Here is a 27,402-nt window from a genome sequence, read left to right as displayed (position 1 = left end):
GCGAGCGTGTAGCGAACGTAACGTTCGCTAGGCGAGCGTGTAACAAACAGGCCAGTTTGGGCCATTTTCTGGATTGGGCCATTCGTGAGCTGGGCCTTTGTTCCTTTAAGATCAGTGTCATAAAAATGAGTCGGAATGCCTTGAAAAATGTCTTGAAATATTAATGGGCAAATTTTGGGGTATGGCACTTAACTATACATGACTTAAACTTTCAAAAAGCGAAAAAGAACTAACTCATTCAAATCATTTTCAGGCCTTTATGCCTTTCAAACTTAATTTTTTTGTGTTAAAACCAACACACTCATTTTGAAATTTATAGCACGAACTACGAGGATTTGATCCCACAATTTTATGTTGGTACGTAGGCACAAGACCGAAGGTCTTGCCAAACACAAAAAATATAATTAATGAATTCTTTTCTCATCCCCCCATTCTATTTGTTTGTAAACATCACTTTGTACAAAATACATATGCACACAAAAAGGGCTCCCTAGGACACTTTGGGTGCTAACACCTTCCCTATGTGTAACCAACCGCCTTACCTGTGATCTCTGACTTTTTATTAGTTTTTATTTGAAAACTTCTTACTATTTGGGTTTTGTTCGCACTTTTTCCCTTTTCCCTTGGAAACAATAAAAGTGCGGTGGCGACTCTTGTTAATTGATCACTATCTTGTCAATAGCTTGATGATCATGAATCTCCCGCTACAGTACAGATGCACAAGGATATTTGTATGGTGAGTGACTGTGAACATGACCATGATGGTTGTGTTGTCTGTAGTGTGAAGCCAAGAGGGTGTGATATGGTGAAAAGGGACATCCAACGTCTGATGGATGAAGGCATGATCCAGATTGTTCAATCCCGTTAGGTAGATGACGACATCATAGTCATAGTGCCCGTTTTCAAGCAACAAGAGCGGTTGGTAATTCAGTATGATAGCAGCAACAACAAGAATGTCAGTCAAACATCAGTATTGCCGTTGGTAATACGGTTAGAGGGCCCAGTCCCGTATTCATCTGATAAGGTTGTACCGTACCAGTATAATGCTACAATGATGAAGAATGGTCAAGAGGTCCCGTTACCTACGACTAGTTTAATGGTGAGCATTGTTGATGTAACTAAGGTGACCCGCAGTGGTCGAGTGTTTGGGCCAGTGGTCGTAGAGGAAACAGTGGTTGGTAAGAAGATGGAGGTACCTAATGTAGAACCAGTTGGGTGTTCGAAGGATAAGTCTGGTGAATCCAACAACTTGAAAGCCAATGAGGATGATGAGGTACTCCGATTAATCAAAAGGAGTAAATTTAATGTGGTTGAGCAGCTGCTCCAGACCCCTCAAAGATTTCAGTGTTGTCTCTGCTTTTGAATTCTGAAACACATAGAGAAGCACTACAGAGAGTTCTCGAGCAAGCATATGTAAAGCAAGATGTTACCGTGGATCAGTTTGACCACATTGTGGCTAACATCACTTCATGCAATAATTTAAGCTTTTGTGATGAAGAACTCCCCGGGGAGGGAAGAAATCATAACCCGACTTTACATATTTCAATGAACTGTAAGGAAGATGCTTTGTCAAATGTGCTTGTTGACATCGGTTTGTCACTCAATGTGCTTCTAAAGTCAACTTTGTCAAAGTTATCTTACCAAGAGGCTCCCATGAGATATAATGGGGTGATTGTCAAAGCCTTTACATATTGGTGAAGTGGACCTTCCAGTCAAGATAGGTCCGAGTGATTTTCAGATTACTTTTCAAGTAATGGATATCCACCCGGCCTACAACTGTTTATTGGGAAGGCCATGGATCCATGAGGCAAGGATTGTTACCTCCACTCTGCACCAGAAGCTCAAATTTGTCAAGAATGGCAAGCTAGTGATTCTGGGAGGAGAGAAAGCGCTATTGGTTAGCCATCTGTCATCTTTCTCGTATGTAGAAGCTGAGGATGAAGTTGGAACTCCGTTCCAAGCTCTATCTATTTCGGATGAGAAGAGAGTTGGGGCACCTATGTCGTCATTGAAAGATGCTCAGAAGATTGTAGAAGAGGGTATTGTTGATCAGTGGGGGCGCATGGTAGAGGTCTCCGACAACAAGGACAGAACCGGTTTTGGATTCCAAAAAGGCTCATCAACTGTTAGATCTGAAGATATGCAACTTTGCTTCTGTGGCGGAGGGTTCATTCATGGCAATGAACAACACTTAGCTGCTGTGCAAGTGGATAGCAAAGAGGAAGACTGCACCAACTTTGTAACGCATGGAAGGACATGCAACAATTGGACTGCCGTTGATATTCCTGTTATTTTGCATCAATCTCAGTAATTGCTTTTATATTTAAAAAAAATCCTTCTCCTATGCCTAAGGGAGAAGTGAACATTGTTTGGGAATTTTAAATTGATCATTAATAAAGTTAATTCTATTCATCCACATCTTTGATGTTTGTTTTTACTTTTTGCTTTATTCTGAAAATGGTAATCACAATAAAAAACATAAATAAACAATATAGTTGTCCATCTGCATAATATTTGGTCACAAATTCACTTCTCTAAAATCAAAATATCAAATTATTATGCAGGTTGGTTCCTAACCTCATTGAATACAATGATCCTTCTCCTTCTCCAAATTTTGAATTCCCTGTATTTGGGGCCGAGGAGGAAAGTGATGTAGAAGTGAGTGATGAATTGTCTCGTCTTCTTGAGCAAGATGAAAAGATTATTCAGCCGTTTGAAGAGCAGATTAAGCTAGTCAACTTGGGTTCCGAAGATGATGTGAAGGAAGTCAAGATTGGGTCTCGATTGTGTCCAGATGCTAAGGGGTTGATTGATCTTCTTCGAGAGTATTCAGATGTGTTTGCTTGGTCCTATCAAGACATGCCTGGGTTGGATTCTGAGATTGTGGAGCATAGATTGCCATTGAAGCCAGAATGCCCGCCAGTCAAGCAGAAGTTGAGAAGAACGCGTCCTGATATGGCCGTGAAGATCTAAGAGGAAGTTCAGAAACAGATTGATGTCGGATTCCTTGTGACCACTGAGTATCCGCAATGGCTGGCCAACATTGTGTCTGTACCGAAGAAAGATGGAAAAGTCTGCATGTGTGTTGACTATAGAGATTTGAATAAAGCCAGTCCGAAAGATGATTTCCCTCTGCCACACATTGATATGTTTGTAGACAATACTGCTAAATTCAAAGTCTTTTCATTTATGGATGGACTTTCCGGATAAAATCAGATCAAGATGGCACACGAAGATATGGAGAAGACCACATTCATTACACACTGGGGAACATTCTGTTATAGAGTGATGCCTTTCGGTCTAAAGAATGCTTGTGTGACTTACTAGAGAGCAATGATTACTCTTTTTCATGATATGATGCATAAGGAGATTGAAGTTTATGTCAATGACATGGTTGCTAAATCGATTGATGAAAAGAAACATGTTGAGCATTTTTTGAAGCTATTCCAGCGTTTGAGGAAGTATAAACTCTTCTTGAATCCCAATAAGTGTATTTTTGGTGTTCGTTTTGCTAAGTTGTTGGGCTTTATTGTCAGCGAGAAGGGTATTGAAGTTGATCCTGCCAAGGTCAAAGCAATACAAGAGATGCCTGCGCCCAAAACTGAGAAGCCATTTAGAGGTTTTCTCGGCCGCTTGAATTATATTTCCAAATTCATTTCCCACATGAATGCCACATGTGCGCCTATATTCAAGCTTCTTCGGAAAGATCAGTCTTGTGATTGGACCGAAGATTGCCATAAAGATTTTGATAGTATCAAGGAATATTTGCTTGAACCTCCAATTTTGTCTCCACCTGTCGAAGGAAGACCGTTGATCATGTATTTGACTGTGCTCGAGGATAGTATGAGTTGTGTTCTTGGTCAACAAGATGAGACTGGAAAGAAAGAATTTGCAATTTACTACCTCAGTAAGAAGTTCACCTACTGTGAGGCTCGGTATTCAATGCTTGAGAAGACTTTTTGTGCATTGGCTTGGGCTGCTAAGCGTCTGCGCCAATATATGTTGAATCATACCACTTAGTTGATATCCAAAATGGATCCAATCAAGTATATGTTTGATAAGCTTGCTTTAACTGGGAGAATTTCCTGTTGGAAAATGTTGTTATCAGAGTATGATATAGAATACCGATCTCGAAAAGCGATAAAAGGTAGTATCTTGGTTGACCATTTGGCTCACCAACCAACTGAAGACTATCAGTCAGTGCAGTATGATTTTCTTGATGAAGAGATTTTGTACTTGAAAATGAAAGATTGTGATGAACCATTGCTTGAAGAAGGGCCAGAACCTGGTTCCCGTTGGGGCATGGTATTTGATGGAGCTGTTAATCAATATGGAAATGGCATTGGGGCAGTGATTATTACTCCTCAAGGCACGCACCTACCATTTACAGCTAGAATATGAAGCTTGCATTATGGGGCTTGAAGAAGCCATGAATCTCATAATCAAGTACTTGGATGTCTTCGGTGATTCGGCTTTGGATGTGAATCAAATCAAAGCAGAATGGGAGACAAATCAACCCGGTTTGATACCATATAGAGATTATGCGAGGAGGATTTCAACTTTCTTTACAAAGGTTGAAATTCATCATATTCCTCGAGATGAGAACCGGATGGCAGATGCTCTTGCAACGTTGGCATCAATGATCATAGTGAAATATTGGAATGAAGTTCCCAACTTATCTGTGATGCGTCTTGATAGGCCAGCTCATGTGTTTGCTGTTGAAGAGGTCAAAGACGAGAAGCTGTGGTATTACGACATCAAATGTTTCCTCCAAAGGCAGATTTACCCTCCTGGGGCATCTTTGAAAGATAAGAAGACTTTGAGAAGATTAGCCGTCAACTTCTACTTGAATGGTGATGTACTGTACAAGAGAAACTTCGACATGGTTTTGCTCAGATGGGTGGATAGACATGAAGCAGACTTGTTGATGACTGAAGTGCATGAAGGTTCCTTTGGTACTCATTCCATTGGACATGCGATGGCAAAGAAGATGTCGCGAGCAGGTTACTATTGGCTGACAATGGAATCTGACTGTTGCAAATTTGTGAAGAAGTGCCACAAATGCCAAATATATGCTGATAAAATTCATGTTCCTCCGACACTATTGAATGTTATCTCTTCCCCATGGCCTTTCTCCATGTGGGGAATTGATATGATTGGGATGATTGAGCCCAAAGCTTCAAATGGACATCGTTTCATTTTGGTGGCAATTAACTACTTCACAAAATGGGTTGAAGCGGCATCCTATGCAAATGTAACCAAGCAAGTTGTTGTTAGGTTTATCAAGAATCAGATCATATGCCGTTATGGTGTGCCAAGTAAGATCATTACTAATAATGGATCGAACTTGAATAATAACATGGTGTAAGCTCTTTGTATAGACTTCAAGATTGCACATCATAATTCTTATTCCTACATACCCAAGATGAATAGGGTTGTTGAAGCTGCGAACAAGAACATCAAGAAGATTATCCAGAAGATGGTTGTCACATACAAGGATTGGCATGAAATGCTCCCATTTGCTTTACATGGGTATCGTACATCCGTCCGCACTTCAACAGGGGAAACCCCTTTCTCTCTTGTATATGGTATGGAAGCAGTATCCCCCGTAGAGGTTGAGATTCCTTCATTGCGTGTGCTTATGGAAGCCAAGTTTACTGAAGCTGTATGGTGTCAAACCAGGTTTGACCAGTTGAATTGATTGAAGAGAAGAGGTTGACTGTCATGTGTCATGGTCAGTTATATCCAAAGAGAATAAAGAAAGCTTTTGATAAGAAGGTCAAACCTCGTGTGTTCAGAGAAGGTGACCTTGTGCTTAAGAAGATTTTGACGTTCAAGCCAGATTCCAAAGGAAAATTGACCCCCAATTATGAAGGCCCATATGTTGTTAAGAGAGCCTTTTCAGGTGGTGTGTTGATTCTTATAACTATGGATTGTGAAGAGTTCACTCGTCCTGTGAATGCAGATACAGTCAAGAAATACTTCGCCTAAAGAAAGAGAAGAACAACTCGCTAAGTTGAAAACCCGAAAGGGAGACTTAGGCAAAAATGAGCGGCTCGGTGGATTGAAAACCCGAAAGGGCGATCCAGGAAAAAATTAGAGACATAAAACAAAAAGAATTTCCCGATAAGTTGAGTACCTCACCTTGGGGCAACTTATGCAAAAATTAGGGATTATGGCAAGTAACTGCATTCTGCTAATCTTCATTGATTTTTGAAGCCTCGCTTGAGCACAAGGGTTGACATCAGCTCATCATCTCAGCAGCGGTCAAGAGTATAGTGGATATCAAGAGTTTGTAGAAGGATTAAGGATCATTTGTATTCAATGTAACCGTTTTCCATGTAAATTACCATTTTCAACTTTGTAAAATCTATGGAGTCTTGTCATTTATAGACTACCATCCTATTAAATAAAGTTGAGCCTTTACCCAAATTGTTTCTACTCTTATTTACTTCAGCCAATAGTTTTAAATTTTATTATGATCATTTGGAAATTAAATTTTTTAAATCAAAATCAACTTTTCTTTAAAATATAAAAGCAAGAACTTTCCAAAAGCAAGTAAGAGGAATATCAACAGCATTACAATGCATAGCAAGTCCTTGAGTGTGAAGCATCAGAGGTTCCCCAAGCATTTAACTCTTCGGGTATTCCTAGACGTTTGTGTTGATTCAGTTCCCCGGCATAGTGTTTGACCCCCAGTGGAATTTCTTGCTTTATCCCCAACTGAGTTGTTCAGGTATCCTGTGGCGTGTTCTTATCCCCAACAGAGTTTCGGCCTTCCCCATCGGAGTTTGTACATCCCTAGCAAAGTTCGTATCTCCTCAGTAGGGTTGATATTCAGAGATGGTTGATCTTCCCGAGTAGATCGCATTTGCTCCCAGTTAGAGTTTCCTCCAGGTTTCTAAGCTGCTTTTGTTGATTATTTTCTCTGAAGGGTTGTCTCCCATTTCTATGGTGTTGACCTAAAATTCCCCACAGATTTGGATGTTCTATCCTCAGCAAATCTCCTCCATCCTCAGCTAGGGTTGAGCCCTTGGGATGTTGATCTCTCTGTTCTCCGGCAGTTATCTCCATATTTTGTGGATTGACCAAGGATTGTACCGGTGGTTCAATTTCTTTGTGACACCTCTGTATCCTTTGTGATTGTTTTGTCAGCATAATCATCATATATACATATACATATACATTCATACAATTTCATGATTTGCACAGTCTGCATCTTAATATTTGATTTGTTTGAGATTCTCATCCTCTATTTTGGCGGTACTTCATCCCCATACTAAATCTGGTGTCTGTCCTCCCTCAAATTGTAGAGTGTCAGCCCCTTAAGAAGAAAGACTTTAACCTTTCTCCTTTTCCCCACTGAGTTTGTTTCCTCGTGGATGGTTGTTATTTCAGTTTCCTCTCCAATCAATTTTCTGGATGGAATTACTCCCCTTGAGTTATATCCTCATTGGGTCGAGTCTTGATTGACCGTTTCTTTCTAGCTCTTACCTAGATAGATGTTTGGGTCCCCTAAGAGTCTATTACCCAGTAACTGGTAATATTCTTCTTAGTTTGCGAAAAATTGTAACTTCTTGCCCAATACCCGGCAAAAGTACCCTTTTTCTCCTCAGTAGAGTCCCCGAAGGTATATCCTTGATATCTTCATCCTAACCGGTGACGGATATCTTTCTTTTCCCCCCGCAGGAGTCTATCCTTGATATATTCACTTTAACCAGTGACAAATATTCTCTTCTTTGGTATTCTACCCAGTAAAAAGGTAGTTGTAATCCCTATTTTGTTCCTCAGAGAGTTAATCCTTGATATGTTCATCCTAACCGATGACGGGTTTTCTTCTCCTTGTGGTCTTCTACCCAGTAACCGGTAGTTGTAAATCCTATTGTTCCCCTGAGCGGAGTTAATCCTTAATATGTTCACTTTAACCGGTGACAGATTTTCTCTTCTTTGGTATTCTATCCAGTAACTGATAGATGTAAACCCTTTTTTTATCCCCTTTTCAGTGTCAATCCTTGATATGTTTATCCTAACCGGTGACGGATTTTCTCTTTGATTGGTCTTTTACCCAGTAACTGATAGCTGTAAATCCTACTTTGTCCCCTCATAGAGTTAATCCTTGATATGTTCATCTTCATCGATGACGGATCTCTCTCCGAGGGTTTCCTATCCAGATTTCGATAAATGTAATTCCTCCCTTTTTATTCAGTTGGTATATCCTTGATATGTTCATCCTAACCCATGACAGGTATCCTACTTGACATATTCAGGCAAGTATATCCTTGATATGTTCATCTTAACCGATGATGGATTTTCTTCCCTGTTGATTTTATCCTTGATATGTTCATCCTAACCTATGACGGATACTCCCACCCTTGGTCTTTTGCCCAGTAGCTGGTAGTTGTAAATCCTATTTTTCCTCATTTGTCCCCAGCAAGGCTATTCTTACCCAGTAACCGGTAATGAATACTCCCTCCTAGCAGTTCCCAGTGAGTCATCCTTGATATGCTCATCCTAACCGATGACGGATGTTCTCTTTGTCAGACTGTTATTATCTCCTTACCCAGTAACTGAAAGTAGATAATAGATTTTTGTTCCTCCTATGTTGATGTTTATTTCTCCCCAGTTGAGTTGAGTGCGAATTTCCTTAGTGAAATCGCTTTCCCTTGTATGAGTCGAGTACCTCAGTTTTATCCTAACTTACTCGTATCCCCTGCAAATGTTGTTGTTTCCCCGGCCGAGTCTTTCCATTTTTGTGGAATCCCTCTAGTCCCCCCAATAGTCTTGAGTCGTAGCCTGGCCTACGCATAAATCCCTTTCCCCCCAGAGTCTCTGTCTCCCCAACGAGTTTTCCTCACGGAATGCATTATACTCCTATGGACTTTCGGTCTCTCTGATTTCTTTTTCCTTTGTGGAAATATCTCCCCACAGAGCATTAACTTTTGCAGTCATATCATATGCATCATGAGGTCTCTTAGGGACCAAAAATTTGTTTCTCTATGTTGTTATTTAAGCCCATTCTACTGAGTTGAGCCAAATATTTTAACCTTCACCTCCTCAGTTAGAATGTCCTTAAATAGGGGCAGCTGTTAGACCCCAATTTTGACCCTAAGATCCCTAGTGCAATTCCATCATAAGCATTAGCATTGGGATCATGACTTGGCATCCTACTTACCCCTCTTTCATTGGTTTGTTTTGGGAGAGATCACCAAGCACTTTGTGATTATATCATACTTGTATTTTATCATTTCACTAACCAAAATACCAAAAATATGTCTTTGCATTTGTCTAACTCTTTTGTAGGAAGGTCATGATCTTATTGATTCATCAAGTTCACATCTAGGGTTTGAGACCCACATGAACAAATAACACAACCAATAATTGATTCAAGAATGGTTTGAACATCATATATGAGTCCCAATGTTCTCTACTTGTTATGTTGATCAAGTTTTCTCCAAGAGTTTGAAGGTGATTTGCCTTGGAAACCCTAGTTTAATTGGGTATCTTAAGTAACTTCACCAACAAGCTATCTCACTAATTGATCAAATTTCTCAAGGGACACTTCAAATTTCATCATCTTATTCATATATGATCTACCATGAGCCAAGAAAGTCAAGAGAATTGGAAGTTAGCAAGTTGGTTAATGGTGGTTGGCCAGATGAATTCGATCAAAACTGGGTCTACCTAGACCCTATCTCCTACAATTTTCCCCAAATGAAAATGATTCCAAGATAAAACTTACTCTAAATTATATTCCAAACAACTTTCATGTTGAGACCTAGAGCTAGTTTTGATTTGGAAAATTGTTTTCTATGTTGAAAGATTATAGGTCATTTTGTCTAAACCCTAATTTGAAAGTCAACTTCCCAAGGCCATAACTTGCTCAATTATTATGAGATGAAAGATTTCCAAGTTGCACAATCAAATTCAATGTCTCTACTTAAACTTTCATGTTTGCAGTGGGATCTAATTCAACTTTTTTGAGCATGTGATACGAGGCTACATTATAGGTCACTTTTGACCTATACCATTGATCAAGTGATTTTTCCAAACTTCAAAAATGCATAACTCTATGATTTCAAATCCAAATGACATGAAATTGGTGACCATTTTGAATTTCTTTGAGATAACTACAACTTTTATGAAGATACTTTTCTCATGTGAAGCTCTTATAAAAAGTTAAGCAAGGTGGAATATTGAGACATATGGCTTGACACTTTGAAAATATTTGATATGTCAAAATTTTCCAAACTTTCACCTCAAATTTCTCCAAGTTCCAAGCTCCAAATGAAAAAGTGTTGAACATAAAAGTTGTTCCTCTTGATCTCACCTTTCCAAAGAGCTCAAATTCATTCATTTTGGAGGAGAAATGCATAGGCTGCGCATGGCTTAAATAGGGTGACATCATTTATCAAATATCAAACTTCCAGCATCAATGTTCAGTTGCCTTGCAATCCAAGCTTACTTCAGAGCATCTGATATGCATTTTTGGACCTCTAGCAATCATTTCATGGGCCTATGCGCGCCCATGCACACTTGCATCATCATTTGCCAAAACTGGAAAGTGAAAGAGAGTGTGCAATTCTCAACCAATTCAGCTATAAATAGAGCTTCAATTTCTCAGAAATTCACACACAATCATGCCAACTTTGATCCCCTATTTCAAACCCATAATTCTCAAAGGATAAGCCTGATAAATTCTCTTGAATTTGATCTTGAATCTCCACTATTTTGGAATTCAACTCTCCAGGAATCCATAGCTTTTTAACCACTCAATCCTCTTCCTGCAAGCAAGTGGAGTGAGTCCAAGCATAAGCAAGATCAAGATCTATCGAATCCAAACCTACATTGAAGGTAATTTTCAGAAATTTTGAACTCTTCGATTTTCTTAAATTCTTGCTCAATTCTATTGATTCTATGATTGTCTGAAGTCCTACCAATGTAGGCAAGAAGATTGAGTTCCTTTGAGGTCAAATCGAAGCAACTTAGTTCACGTACCTCAAATTTCAACTCCACATATCACTCAATATACTTGGAGTTGGAATGAACGGAGGTCAGATTCGAGCTCAGTGCCATTTTTTCTTCAAGATCATGTCCTTGTTTTTCATTATGGTGATGGTTCATGGTGGACCAGTCCGGTGAGGTCCACCAGAGAAGATGACCGGAGCTCTGGCTCCGGCGATGACTTTGCAAGGTTGAGAACCACAAGATCCATATGTTTTGTTTTAATCTCGTGCATTGGTTTTAAATACCACATTTGCCACGCGCTGACTAAGGACCATGGTGGAATACGCGTTAAGGACCATCAAATCTGCCACTTCAATTAATGAGGGAGATGTGATGGTCCACGTATTTTTGAACTTTTGAATTTTTGTTTTATTTGCATTTTCTTCAATAATTCTGTTTAAATTCAATATTGATCCAAAAAATATGGGACTTTCACAAAAGAAAATCAAATATTTTTCTCTTTCATATTCTGAATTAAAATTATTTTCTGGATCATTATTAATATTTTTCATGAATTAATTGATTTTGCATTTATTTTTAATTGTTTAAAAATATTTTAAATGTCCAAAAATTCTGAAATTTTTTCTCCAAGGTCCTTTGACCTTGTTTGACCTATGATAAATCTCATGGCCATTTCTTTGGTGTTTTGATGAGATTTTAGGAATTGGACAAAACATATTTGATTTAAATGCATTATTTTATTATTTTTAATTGAATAAATGCCAATTAAATTTTGTTGACCATTTGTATTGACTTGTTTGAGTTTACTTATTGTTGTTGGGCCTTGGTCAAGGTTGATTTGACTTTGTCAAATTAATATCATTGGATTTAGGGGATTGATGGAATGTACATTCCATCTCCCAAAATGAATGAATGATATTAATTTGGTAAAAGTCCTCCTTTGACCAATTTGTGATCTCATTCATCCCCTTCCCATTTCTTCTCATTCCTCTTCTTAATTCACTCATTCCATTTGGCCTTTGACATCTCAAACTCCTAATACTAGTTGATTGAAAAATTAACATGAGTATGTATGAGATTAGACCACACCTTTTGCATATTCTTTTTTTTGTGTGGTATGTTTTATGAGCATAGTCCATTATACTATGTCTATAAGATGCATTAACACCAAAATTATATTGCCCGACCTCAAATAGTTGTGACTTCTATATAAGTCCAATTACGATTGCTTAACATAGCGTTAAATTTGTGACATAAAAGGCATAAGCATTCTAGTTAGTGAGATTGTAAGTCTCCCCTCTTCCATGGTATTGTGTGGAAACTTGGCCTTCTTTCCTTCCTTTGGAAGATGTTTTGGTTCAAGGATCCATGCTTGTGATAAGTGGGTTGAGTGTTCTCCAAAGAATGTCTTGAAAAGCAAAATGAAAAAGAAAAACAAAACTAACCTATAACCTACTAACTATTGACTTTTAATTTCAAGTTTTTACTTTAATCCAATTTACTTTTAGCACTTTATTTCATTTGCCATTGTTCATATCATTCTAATTGTTTATTTTAATGCAATTTTCACTTCGTCCATTTGGACCATATTGTGTGATATATTTTGTTTGTATATACTTTGTTTGTTTGTGTGGTCTTTGACCATTAATGTACATAATAATCACAAAAACCATAAAAACTTTTGAGTGGATTGTTGGCTTGATCTTGGACAAATGGACTTAATACCTAGGCAACCTCCCTAAGCTAATGGACTTGGCCAATGCCAATTTGTTGAAGAACCAAGTGCTTGCAATTTCAAATTCATCTGATACATCATTGAAAAACTCTCTAAGATTCATCTGCAACATGATCATTGTGAAGTTGTTATTTTGAACCTGTGACTTGTGGTATTCATCTGTTACATAGGCTATTTTTTGAAAAAGAACATGGAATGGATAAGCTTGGATGAGGCCATCTTTATTTGATGCCTTTGCTCTTCAAGATATTATAATTGTGCATTTGTGTGTTGCCTGATTCTAAAAGTCCAAGGGAATTCGGGGTTTCTATTGACATTTTTGTCTATTGGATTGCTACCCACTTGGTCATATCTTTTCAACTCTAAACTTTTAAATTTTGTGCATAGGATAGTCTCTTCATCTTCTCCCCATTTCTTTAATTTTTAAATATCTCCATCCATATTCAAAGTCTTCTTTGTGTGAACTATTTTTGTTCAAAACTCTGACCACTTTTGCAAAAAGATAGAAACTTTGGCCTTATGCCATTGCATTTTCAAACTTCTTTTCTTAAATCAAACTTCTAAATAAACATAACTATACTTGACTTAAACTTTCAAAAAGCCAAAAAGAACTAACTCATTCAAACCATCTTAGGCCTTTGTGCCTTTCAAATTTAAATTTTGTTAAAAGCAATGCATCCATTTTGAAATTTGTATCACGAACTACAAGGTTTTGATCCCTCATTTTAATGTTGGTACGTAGGCACAAGACCAAAGGTCTTGTCGAACGCAAAATATAATTAATGAATTCTTTTCTCATCCCCCGTTCTATTTGTTTGTAAACTCACTTTGTACAAAATACATATGCACACAAAAAAGGCTCCCTAGGAGTACCTAGGACACTTGGGGTGCTAACACCTTCCCTCTGTGTAACCAACCCCCTTACCTGTGATCTCTGACTTTTATTAGTTTTTATTTGAAAACTTCTTACTTATTAGGTTTGTTCGTACTTTTTCCCTTTTCCCTTGGAAATAATAAAAGCGCGGTGGCGACTCTTGATTAATTGCTCTCTAGCTTGCCAATAGCTTGATGATCATGAATTTTCTGCTACAATAGTGTGCCAAGCAAGATCATTAATGATAATGGATCAAACTTGAACAATAATAAGGTGGAAGCTCTTTGCAAAGACTTCAAGATTACACATCATAATTCTTCTCCCTACAGACCCAAGATGAATGGGGTTGTTGAAGCCGCAAATAAGAACATTAAGAAGATCATCCAGAAGATGGTTGTGACATATAAGGATTGGCATGAGATGCTCCTATTTACTTTGCATGGATACCGTACATCCATCCGCACTTCAATAGGGGAAACCCCTTTCTCTCTTGTTTATGGCATGGAAGTTGTGCTCCTAGTAGAGGTTGAGATCCTCTCACTTCGTGTGCTAATGGAAGTCAAGTTGATAGAAGTTGAATGGTGTCAGACCAGATATGATCAATTGAATTTAATTGAAGAGAAGAGATTGAATGTCATGTTTCATGGTTAGTTGTATCAGCAGAAAATGAAGAAAGCTTTTGATAAGAAGGTCAAGCCTCGTATGTTTAGAGAAGGTGACCTCATGCTCAAGAAGATTTTATCTTTCAAACCTGATGCTAGGGGAAAATGGACTCCTAACTATGAAAGCTCATATGTTGTTAAGAGAGCATTTTCAGGAGGTGCTTTGATTCTTACAACTATGGATGGTGAAGAGTTCACACGTCCTTGGAATTCCGATGCAGTCAAGAAATTCTTCGCCTAAAAAGAAAAAAAAAACAGCTCACTAAGTTGAAAACCTGAAAGGCCGACTTAGGCAAAAATGAGCGTTTCGGTGGATTAAAAACCCGAAAGGGAAATCCATGCAAAAATTAGAGACATAAAACAGAAAATTTATCCTAGTAGATTGAGTACCCCACCTAGGGGAAATCTAGGCAAAAACTAGGGATTATGGCAAGTAACTACTTTTGGTTGGTCCTAATCATGGAAGCAGTTTTGAGCAAGTCATTTGGTTCTGATTCATCATTCTCAACTGAAGATAAGCACAATGGATGTTGAAGTTGGTAGGAAGAGTAGTGATCATTGTATTCAATGTAGCCATTTTCCATCTAAATTTCCATTTTCAAAATTTGTAAAGATCTATGGAGTTTCATCATTCACGGACTACCATTCTATTAAATAAAGTTGAGCTTTTATCCAATTGTTTCTATTCTTACTTCTGCTAAATAAAATTGAATTTTTATGATGATAATTTTAAAATAAATTAATGAATAATAATTGTTTTTCTTAAAATAATAAAAACAATCACTTTAAGAAGAATTGATTTCGGCAAGGAATGTTAACAACAATCTGAGAACAGGTAAGTCTTGAAGTGTGAAGCATTGTTGGTCTTCCCCAAGCAGTTGGTTTGGTAACTATTTTCCTCCCCAAGAGTTCTTCATTTATCCCTGGCTTGGTTGATAAGTTTCTCCCTGAATATTCCATTATCCCCAGTAGGGCCAGTGTGTCTGATCTCTAGTTGAGTTGATGATTGATCCCTTTTTGAAAATCCATATTCCTCAATTGTGTTGCTCCTATTTGGTATCCACTAGTCTGGTGATTAGACCCTGGAGATCTGGAACCTTTATTTGGTTTCCATTTGAATAATTGTGTTGCATAACTTCGACAATTTCTCCTTTATATGAATCAGATCCATTTATCTTTTTCCTTGGAATTAGTTTATTTTGCAATTTCCAAGAAGAATTTGATGATTATTAAGGAATGTGATGATCTTGGTCATAGCATCCCCAACAACTTTCTTAGATCCCCATGCAGAGTTTTATCTCTTGTGTCTCCCGACTGAGTTCATCTTCTGACATGAAGATCCCTTATTCCCGACAGTATTAGATTCTGAGCAGTATTTGTTTTTGTCCCCTGCAGGGTTGTCTCCCATTTGATATGGTGTTGACCTAAAATTCCCTGCAGTGTTGACAATTTTGATCCTCAGCAGATCTTTTCTCTATCCTCGACATGTTTGGTTGATTATTCTTCAGCAAGTGCTCTCTCTCCTCGTAGAGTTTATTGTGATTGATTGGAAGCATGTTTACCATGACTTTCTCATCCATAGATGATTTGTTCAGAGATGGATAATTTATTTTCACCCCTAGCATTTTCTCCAGTTGATGTTTCATTAGCCGAGTGTTGCAATAGTGATTCAAATCTTTGTTATTTGTATCCTTTGTATTGTGTTGTCAGCATAATCATGATCATACTCGTGTGTTATACATGCATAAAACACAACTCAGATATTTAATTATGCATTTTATCGCATTTGATTTCTTTATTTTCATCCCCTGCTTCGGTGATATCATTTACCTATGTAGATTTGGTGCGTCTGTCCTCCTTCAATTGTAGAGTGTCATCCCCTTAAGCAGAAAGAGTTTAACCTTTCTCATTCGCTACTGAGTTATTTCCTCGTAGATGATTATTTCAGTTTCCTCCCTAGTTAATTATCTAGATGGAACCACTCCCATTGAGTTATATCCTCATTGGGTTAAGTCTTTGTTAGACCATTTCTTTCTAGCTATTACCTAGATAGATATTTTGGTCCCTTGAGAGTCTATTACTCAGTAACTGGTAATATTCTCCTTGATTCTTGAGTACTTTACTTTTGCCAATACCTGGTAAAATGTAATCTACTCCCTTTGCCTTCCCTAGTGAATTCGTTTTCACGTTTCTCCAGGTAGTCTATCCTTGATATGTTCATCCTAACCGGTGACGAATATTCTTCCTTTTTTGGTTTTCTACCCAGTAAAAAGGTATTTGTAATCCTTATTCTTATTCCCCAAAGAGTCTATCCTTGATATGTTCACTTTAACAAGTGACAAATTTTCTCTCCCTTTTTGGTATCCTACTGTAATACCCCAAAATTTACCCTTCATTTTTCCTTGAAGCATGGGATTATGTTTTACACTTCATTAGCATCATATTAGGTCATACTCATTGCATACTGCATTAGTGACATGGAGATCAGGTTTTGATCGATCACTCCTTAACAGAAGGAGCCCACACAAAGCAAGATTGAGAGTTGGACTTCATTTTCTAAGTATACAAGTCTCAAGGGTCTCAGGGGGGTCCAAGTATCTTATTATGGTCCTCAGTTCATCAGTGAAGGATTCAAAGCTATCAGAGTGTTCATCTGGATTTAATTAGAAATTAGGGTTTCATGGCTACCTGCAACAGGAAATGTTTGGTTGGAAGTAGAGGAGCTCATCCAAGTCATGATTAGAGAGGCATCTTGGCCTAGGAAGATTCACAATTATCTCAGAAAGGTCCATTGGCAATCAGTGCAATCAGTTCCTGATCATTTTGCCCTAAAACTAGGGTTTGGTATAAAATCAGTTTATTTCTGATTCTTTGGGTGAAACTCTTTTCCATGGCCCTCCATATGTCCACAAGGGTCTACATACAAAAAATTAGCTCTTTATTTGAGCTAGAAGTGCTTCAATTGATCAATGGAATCGGGAATCAGAGTGTTTGGGAAAAGTCAACTATGGGGCCAGAAAAATGAAAAACAAAACAAAACACCGACACATCAACGGTTACTCATTCTAGGCTACAAGTCATCTTCGGTTAAGTTTGCTTCGATGGGTACTAATCTTGCACACTAAGGACATTGTAAGAACACTAATCCACCGTTATGCAGACATAAACCTCCTGAATACACAAATCAACTCGAATCATGTTATTATATTAAAGCCTAACTTACTCATCCTTCTTTGCCTCTTTTTCATTCAGGCGCAATCACATTAAGCCCGTTGTCTCCACACACTCATAGCAAGGCGACCGGTTAGTAACTCTGATCCTTTTCTGTACGGGGTTCTGGTACTTAAGTGGCATAACCCTTTGCTTATTCAGTTGTAGTTGCGGGGGATCGGACCGTAATCCGCCCTACCAAGTTCAGCACCAGAAACCGCTGAACCAACTACAAAAGAGTCTTATTTCCAACTTTTTTTTGAAGGTTCCACAACCGTTGGGTTAAGTGACCGGGTGAGGGTCACCAGACTTAGAAGGTGCATTCCTTTATTTTTTTCTCTTTTTTTTCTTTTTCGGAACACTCACTTATATTCATCGGCTTCCCTGTGTAGAGTGTGTGTGAGATGGTGCTGACTGCTGAAATAAACTACTCAAGAGCTGTCAGAGAATGAGAATTTAAGGCTAAAACATAATAAAAATTCAACTCAATTTCCATATGAAGGAGACTTACAGTGTTAAAACAATACCGATCTTGTGAATTTTTCCCAAGTCTCCGCAAACTCGACTCAAAGTAATCTATAGCCTAAAACTTTCAAGAAGATGCAATTTTTTATAGAAAGAAAACAAAAACAAAACAAAACAAAAAACAAAAACAAAGAAAATAAAGTATTCCCTCCCCCACACTTAAAATATGCATTATCCTCAATGAAAGAAACAAACATAAAATAAGAGAGAGAAGAGAGAGGAAAGAACACACCCGAGTAGTCAAGGAGGATAGGTGATCACATAAGCAGCCTTTCCCAAAGAGATATATTCTACATTTTCTTCTTCCAAAGTGGGGCTGTCATGGAATAGCTTTGGGTAATGTCCATTAAACTTGAAATTTTTATTAGTATCTTCGCCTTTTATTCCAGGATTAAAGATCTTCTAAAAGTAAAAGTGTCAAATGGACACGTGAAGGTGATCTGATCTGGAATGTCAGCCAATGTCCAACCAAATGCCTTTTTATGCTTCCTTAAAACCTGCAAAAGCTTATTTTCTTGATCGAAATCAAGGTTAGAAGAAATTATAGCCGGTAGTTTTTCATTCATCTCTAAATAAGCATATTTCATATTTTCAGGAAGTTGTTTCAGCTCGAGGGAAGGTGGATGCTCAATAGAAGGAGTGTTTGGGGCAGCCGGGATGTCAAGAGCTTTATCTACATGAACAACTTTATTTGCAACCTCATATGCAGCAAGAATATCAACTTGCAAGGCAGCCTCAATTTCAGCACAAACAGAGCAAATTTTAGTTTCAGTACAAATATCACAAGAATAAACATCATCAAAACCAGACAATGATGGAAAATCAGATGCAAACAAATCACTACAAGTATCATCAACAATTTCAGAAATCAAATCTATTTGAAAAACAAAATGTTCTTCCAAGGGTTGTTGGTTTGATCCTTGAGCTTGCTGCATGGAATTCACCAATGTGGCAAGCTGCCCAATCTGTGTTTGCAAAGTCTTTAAAGTAGAATCTACTTGTTGTTGAAACTGAAGATTATTTGCAGCCATTTGTTTGACAATATCTTCTAGTGAAGGTCCAGAAGGTGCAGAGCACACAACCTCAAATTCCTTCAGATGCTCATGCGGATCCTCACCTGCAAGACCACTAAACCTTGGAAACAAGTGTATTAAACCAGATTTCAATTCAAAAGGAGTGTCAGCTTCAGGATATTCAATACACATGTCATTATAATTCACATCAGGGACAGCTAACTGCCTTAAAGTTCTTTGGTCAGCCATAGTCAAAAACAAACACAATGAAGGAAAACGATTAAAATAAATTTTAAAAAATAAACTAACACCGAAGTTAATCTAATGACGTCAATTAAGAATTTTGAGAATTTTTTCAGATTTTTTTAAAACTACCAAAACCGAAAATAAATCATAAAAAATAGAAACATAAGGAATTTCGGTTTTTTAGGGCGGCATCCATTATTTATTCCATAAATAGAGGCTTTTGATTACTGTTTTTTTTCCTAATGAATCGACAAAAAATCGGAATAATCTGAAACAATTTGTTTAAAAACAGATTTTTTTTTTATCCCAAACCGCAAAAAAGACCAAGACGTAAGTTGGACGAAACTGCGAGGAAACTAGGACCTATACACTGAGACACTAAACCTATGACTCTAAAAACGATTAAAAGAAACAAGAATCCCCGGCAATGGTGCCAATTTGATCCGTTGTCGCCCGCGGATCAATAACGATAGTTAGCGACAAATTGACTCGGATTATCGTTCTCACAAGGATTCTTGAATGAATTAACCAATGATAGTAACGATTAATGGGGTTTTGGTTGGTTTAGGATTCAATTAAAAAAAATAGATTAAAATAAGTGATTATTGAAATAAGCTGTAGCAACAATTTACTGATTCGGTCTTTGCCTATCATCGACTATCGTAATTCCAACCGCAGATTAACTATTCCTATTCGATTATAATATCAATTGACAAGCGCAATTGATAGTATAAATTGTATGTTCCTATTATCCGAATTAAGCAAACGGGATTAAGTTTCATGAATTAAGCAAACATGAATTAAACGGACTCGATAACGAATTAAGCAAACGAAATCGTGACTATAGTTAGGATCACACAATCAATCGAATTAAATCAATATAGCATATGTAAATCGGATTAAGCAAACAAAATACATATATTAATATTGAAAGGAATAAAAAACCTGAATAAGAATTACTAAAATCTCAAGGTATCGGAACCCGAATACAGCAAATTGTTTGGATCGATTAGTTCTTCATGAGAATTCTTCCAAATCTTTCCAGTATTTCGTGAATAGTCATTATCCTAATGTTATGCGGCTGCTAGGTATATGGAAAATAAGGAATTTGGTTTACAACCCAACTGGATCGAAAACATAACCCAAAACCAAAACTAATGACCCAAAACTTAAATAAAACTAATGCTGCACTTTCAACGAATTTTCTGGCCCTTCTACAGTCTGATTCAGCTCTCAACTTCTGAACAAAAGTTGTAGATCTTTTTCTTATCTTTTCATCGACTGGTAGCACGTCTTAATCCGATACTCCTAGCTCAAGATATGATTTTTCTCGCGAAAGCTGTTAATGCTGAAAATTAAATACGAAAATTAAATAAGTGCAAAAATAAAATAAATTATGAAAACACATTAAAAGGGAGAAATAACCAAACTAAAACATGGAAATGCATAAGTATAAATATAGAAGAATGTGCATCAAAATGCACTGATCATTGGGAAAAGTCAACTATGGGGCCAGAAAAGTCAACTCCTGACATTTTGAGAGTGGAATCTCAAAATCCATGCCTAGGGGATCCTACATGTGAAATTTTATCAAGGTTGGATCATGGATTCATCATTTAATTAGGAATTGGAAAAGTTACTTAATTTGGAAATGGTTGACTTTCCATTTAGGGCAAGTTTTCATGATCGTTGCACTCACTTTAAGCCCATTTTGCATCAAGATAAAACTCCATTTGAAAATTTCTCCAACACAAAAGTTGTTACTCTTGTTCCAAGATTTCTAGAGATATAAAGTCCGCTCCATTTAGATTAGAATTAACAAAGTTATGCTTAGTCAAAGTGAGACATTTTTTTAGGACACTTAGAAAAATTTCTAAGTCCAAAATCTTCAAAATTTGTCAAGAATTCCTGGCCAGTTTTCTTGCACTTCAAGGCATTATTTGAAAATACTTTCTTCATAACAATTGTACCTTGCCATGTCCTCTTTCCCATCCTTTTGGAATCATCTCATTTGGATCCATGGTTTGAGAGATACATTCATTTAAAGTGGGCACCATGACTTGATTTTCTAGGCAGATTTTGGGTCTACCTGGCCCAATCAGATTTTCTAAGCATGCTGCACAAACCAGTCACGTTGTTTACCTCTTTTGGACATGCATTGGACATCCATTCACTTAATTTTGGCCTAAAATAACAATATTTTACACCTCACTTCACACTTTTATTCTTATGGATAAATCACTTATTAAAAAGCCCATGAGAACACCTAATCCACCCTATTTAAGAAGCTGAAACCCTAACCCTAAAGGAGCATTGGAATTTCGTGGCAAGGAGGTAAAGCTTCATCACATATCAGATTCCATTCCACTTCTATTTTCCATTAGGTAATCATCTCTTCCATGGCCATGTTTTGATATATCTACGCTTGCTTACCATGTTCATCACCATTAATCCTTCCATTTTCACATTTCTTTTTCTTATTTAAAATATTTTCTTCGTCCATAAAATTACCCAAAAATATTTTTCACTTTTCCTAATGTTTTACTTAATTTTATATAATTTTTATTTTCGTATTTTTTTAATATTAATATTTTATTTTAATTATTTATTCTAAACGGTCCATTTTAACACACTTTATTTATTGATTTTTTTTTTATGAAATAAAATTATTGTTAGCATTTGATTTTTAGGATGAAGGTTGACCACTGTCTCATGGTCAACCTGACATTTTCTTGAAAATTTATTTCACATTTTCAATTTATTTTGGATTTATTTTTGACCTAGTTTGGTTGGTTGACTTTTAATTTGACTTCTGTTTTATTTTAATTAATTCACGTACCAATTTTCATTATTTTTAAAATATTTTTGGGGGATGATGAGGTCCTGACCCCATATTATTTAGTTTATTTTTTCATAATTTTCTTGATTAATTTGATATTTATTTGTTATTTTTTAAGTTGACTTGAATTTTCAGTTGACTTCTTTATGATCGATGTTTGACTTAGGGATTGCTTATGGCAATTGAAGAAATCTTTTGATCCTCCCTCGTTCATCTTATATTCCATGTATTAGAGGCCTTTTACCTTGATTTTATTTGGTCCTTACCTCATTTCCTGATTAAATTATTCAGTGGACCCTTCGTGTGCATATTTTCATCTGTTTGATTCATCTGTTATCTTTTATACTTGTTTCTCTCATTCATGCTTTCTATTGCTTGATTATTTAACATGTTCATACTCCCATGCATTGTTTAAATGCTCCATTATTTGATTCTTTGGTTTGATTATATATTGTTTATTTATCCGATCTGATTGATAACTGTTGCCTACTTGTGTGATGTATGAGGCATATATTCTTATTGTTTGTTTGCCATGAACAATCCCCATTCATATAAAATGTACCCCTCTCCCATAAAGTGTATAATATTTATTTCTTTATTTCTTTATTCACCTGTTAATACAAGAATTAAAACGAACATCCGATAACCATTTCAAAATAAGATCAAAATCTCGATCCAACATCGAGTAATCATTTTCAAAACTTAACAGAACCAGCACGCATTCATCCATCCTCTTGTAAGTCGATTGCATCAGGCATCGCCATCTACCTGTAAGTCGATTGACTCCGGCATCGCCATCTACCCTTATCCGTAACTCCTCTCCGCGCTCCATCCGTCGACTCTTGTTCCGTTTAGGTAACACCCATTAAGTAGAACCCTTTGTATGATAACATAGGTAGAATTCCCCTATTCTTTGCATGCTAATATTAGGTAGATGTTCCCCTTTGGAAATCCTAACACATAGGTCCATATTGCATGACAACTCTAGAGTAGAGCTTCCCCACTTTTAGACCTTCCGTGCGTCTCCGATCGTGTGGCATGTCAGTTCGTTCTATTGCAAAGAGGTAACTGCCTAAGACTCGATTCAGCGAGCTGCGACACCTACTGCTAGGACGTTGAACACACTGCCCACCCTTCTTTGACACAGTTGGTGTCCTCTTTTGTAAGTCCATATTCATATGGAAATCCTTAACCCCTAGTTAGCCGAACTACGACAACTCTGATTCTCATGTTCAGATGAGATACGTAGGCACGAGACGCGATGTCTTGCCGAGTTTGACTGACGACTAACAACTAATCCTTACTTGCTTTCGCCCTTGCTGCGATTCTTTTCTCTCGCCCTTGTTGCGATCGAGACCGTCCCTTTCCCTTGCCCTAGTTGCAATCGAGACCCTTGTTCCTGTAGTTAGCCGAACTACATTTTGCTCTGATTCTCATTCCAGATGAGATACGTAGGCATAAGACGCGATGTCTTACCAAGCACACTTCTCTTTAACCCATAGGTAGCCGAGCTACGAAGACTCTGATTCTCATACTCAGATGAGATACATAGGCAATGGATGTGACATCCTTGCGAGTCATTTTCTTTTAACCTTCCTTTTAGTAAATAGTACTTTAGATATACCTACACCCTTTAGACTAGAACAACACTTAAGAAAAGGGCTCCCTAGGAGTACCTAGGATGTTTTGGGTGCTTAAAACCTTCCCATTGCATAACCAACCCCCTTACCCAGATCTCTAACATTTTTACTAGTTTTTGATTCGATAAAACTTTTAGGTTTTTGTTCGCTTTCTAACCATTCCTTTGGATAAATAGAAGTGCGGTGGCGACTCGACTTGTATGGTTTACCTTGGATTTAGTCAATATCTCTAATGGTAACGAATACCCCGCTACAGAAAAGTGGTGACTCTGTTGGGGATTGTCATTTGCCTAGTGGGTTTTTCCTACTTTTCATATTTGTTGTATTGTATGGTATATTGCTTTGTGGCATATTTTTGTGCAATTTGGGATTACTGTATTGAATGTAATGATTGAATTGTTTGAATATTAATTCCTTGTATGCTTGGTGATCTTCGTGAGATGAGTTCTATACCCGAACTCGAGTGCACTTAGGATAGAAGAATGGCATAGTATTGTTGACTTGTGTGGAGTTATTCCTTAGCAAGTTGACTTGCAAGCCCATTCGCTTGGTGGAGGTTATGTTGGGATCAATAATGTCACACGAGTAGTCGTGGTTAGGCATTACTCTTTCCAATATATGCCTTAGAAGCCAAGGACCTTAGTTTACCACGCCCATCTTAGCCTATTTTTAGGACGTAGTGCGAAGATCGTTCAAGTGTAAGATTTGATACGATTGTTACGCGATACTACACTCATAAGAGTCTCTCTTGAGAATATTTTTGGAATACAAGTAGTCGTTTATCCGATAATATCCGAAAGATGGGATGATGACTATGGGAACCTCTTGTAGAACATGATTGTCAGGTTTAACCATAATACACTCCCTTTGGGTGGTTCTTAACCAAGACTCCATGCTCGCGACTCGCAACAAACCCTTGATTCGTGGTTGATCTGTTCTTGTGTATCCTTAATATCAATGGAACTTGGGTGTTGATAAGGTGTAAACCATAATCCACCAAAATGGATGATTGATATTAAGGATGACTTGATCCATCCCATGACCTTTGTGTGGTGTGATTTGCTTGATCCTTGAGTGTGATTGTTGCATCCATGCATTCATGCATTCATACACATCCATATCATCAACAATGAGAAAACTTTCAAGGAACTAAAGAGGTCTATTTGCAAATTTTCAGACATGGATAAGCAAAGAAGGAATACGAAGAGGTACAGTTTCAGACAACCCGACTTGAAAGAGTTAAGGAGTTTGACATCCTATGTATTAGATCCCTTGGAGTTCAAGGCTCGTCATGGGAAGCTTCTGTCTATTCTGCCTATTCAAGTGGATGAAGGTCTAATGAGTGTGTTGGTGGAGTTCTATGATCCCTTGTACCGTTGCTTCACTTTTCCGGATTTCCAACTTTTGCCCACGCTTGAGGAGTATGCCTATCTTGTGGGCATACCTATCCTAGACCAGTTGCCGTTCAGTGGCTTGGAGAGAGTTCCTTCTTCTCAAGAGATTGTTGATCTGTTGCGTATAGATTAATCTATTATTGGTGCTCATATGACTACCAAAGGTGGAATTCAAGGTCTCCCGTCTGATTTCCTCATTGATCAAGCTACTATGTTTGGGAAGGCCATGAGTGAGGACGCCTTTGAGGCCATATTTGTACTTCTCATCTATGGGCTTGTGTTATTCCCCAACATCAACAAGTTTATGGATGTGAACGCCATTAGGATTTTCTCTACTCTTAATCCCGTTCCTACTCTATTGGGTGACACTTATTTCTCTTTGCATATGAGGAATGCAAAGGGCGGTGGTACCATTGTGAGCTGTTTGCCTCTGTTGTACAAGTGGTTTATTTCGCACTTGCCTCATACCCTCGCCTTCAAGGAGAACAAAGGATGTCTACGGTTGTCCACGAGACTGATGTCTCTCACTAATGATGATATCTTTTGGTACAACCGTGTATATGATGGTGTGCAGATTATCGACTCTTGTGGTGAATTTTCCAATGTACCTCTTCTTGGTACATGCGGTGGAATTAACTACAACCCTATTTTGGCATGTCGTCAGCTTAGGTTCCCCATAAAGGATAAACCCAATAACATTCTGTTAGAGGTTGTGTTCTTTCAGGAGGGTAAAGATCCCCAAGGCTTGAAGGGCAGGATGGTCCGCGCTTGGTGCAAGATCCATAAGAAAGGAAGGAAGGAGCTAGGTCCGAAGAACTGTATCGCTTTGGAACCCTATACATCTTGGGTTAGGAGTATTGACTTCTCTACTTCCTCAGTCTTCCAAGTTTTGGAAGAGGAAGTATGATCGACTCGCCAAAGAGAAGGCAGATATGGAGGCAGCCTATGAGAGGGAGGTGAAGAGGCTTCGTGCAGCTTATCTTCCGGTCTCGAGGGCTTTGGAGGATTGCTTCTAGGGATCCATAGGATGTTCATTTTCCTTCTCTCTTGTATTGTATTTGGTTACCAAGACTGTACTTCTTTGGTGTAAAAACATTTCTAAATATTAATTGACGTGATATTTCCGTATGTGATAAGTTTAATATTTCCAAAATTTGCAAATAAAACTCTAAAGTTCCTCTGATATAAAAATTAAATCATAAGCATTACATGCATCATGTTTATCTATTCCTAGGGGTTTATATCTTCTTCTTGGTTCTAGTCGGGGTTTTCTTACACTGTTTATCTAATGTGAGACTGGAATCAAGGGGTAGAATACCCTTTGAAATTGATAAACATGTCATTGCATTTGCATATTCATTAGCATGTCTTGCATAATAGGTACCGCCGCAGTGTTCTCATCTGGTTTGGTATTCCATTATTCCATTAACTGACTCAGGAATTCACCGATACGGTACCCGAAGGAATCAACAGAGAGCAATGGAAGGTTTATAAGCATAGCTCGCTGAGATGAGGATTCGCAAGAATCAGTTCATGGAAGTGGTCCAAGGAGTGGCTCAGAGACAGCAGGAGATTAGATTGTTGGGACAGGGGAATCCCCCTACTACTCAACCGGAGGTTGTGGCTGATCCTCCCGCTGGAGAGGCTAATGGACCCAATGGACCAGGGCCTATCCCAATCCCACATGGCAACCTTGGTCAACAACCCATCCATGATGATCAGGAGGATCAATTCCCCCTGCTTCAAGAGGACTTTGGCATGGGCCATGGTATGGACCCTATGTTTCGGAGACTGGAAGAGAGGTTGAAAGCTGTGGAACGGCATAATGCTCTTGGTGTGGATGTTGCTGACTTGGGGCTGGTCCCAGGCGTGAGAGTTCCGCCAAAATTCAAAGTCCATGTGTTTGATAAGTACAATGGAAACTCTTGCCCGAAGACTCATGTACAAGGTTACTTCCGCAAGATGATCACGTATTCTGATGATGAGAAGTTGCTCATGTACTTCTTCCAGGACAGCCTAGCTGGGGCATCCTTTGAGTGGTATATGAGGTTGGACAGAGCCCATATTCGCTGCTGGAGAGACTTGGCCTAGGCTTTTGTGAAGAAGTATCAGTACAATGCGGATATGGCACCTGACAGGACTCAGCTCCAAAATCTGTCTCTCAAGAGCAACGAGTGCTTCAAAGAGTATGCTCAACGCTGGAGAGAGTTGGCTTCCCGTGTTCAGCCTCCGATGTTGGAAAAAGAGATGGCCAACATGTTTATAAACACACTTCCCGGATCTTATTTGGAGCGTCTAG

This window comes from Lathyrus oleraceus, chromosome 2 (assembly GCF_024323335.1).
Source record: "Lathyrus oleraceus cultivar Zhongwan6 chromosome 2, CAAS_Psat_ZW6_1.0, whole genome shotgun sequence".
Taxonomy (NCBI): domain Eukaryota; kingdom Viridiplantae; phylum Streptophyta; class Magnoliopsida; order Fabales; family Fabaceae; genus Lathyrus; species Lathyrus oleraceus.
This window is presented reverse-complemented; position numbering follows the sequence as displayed.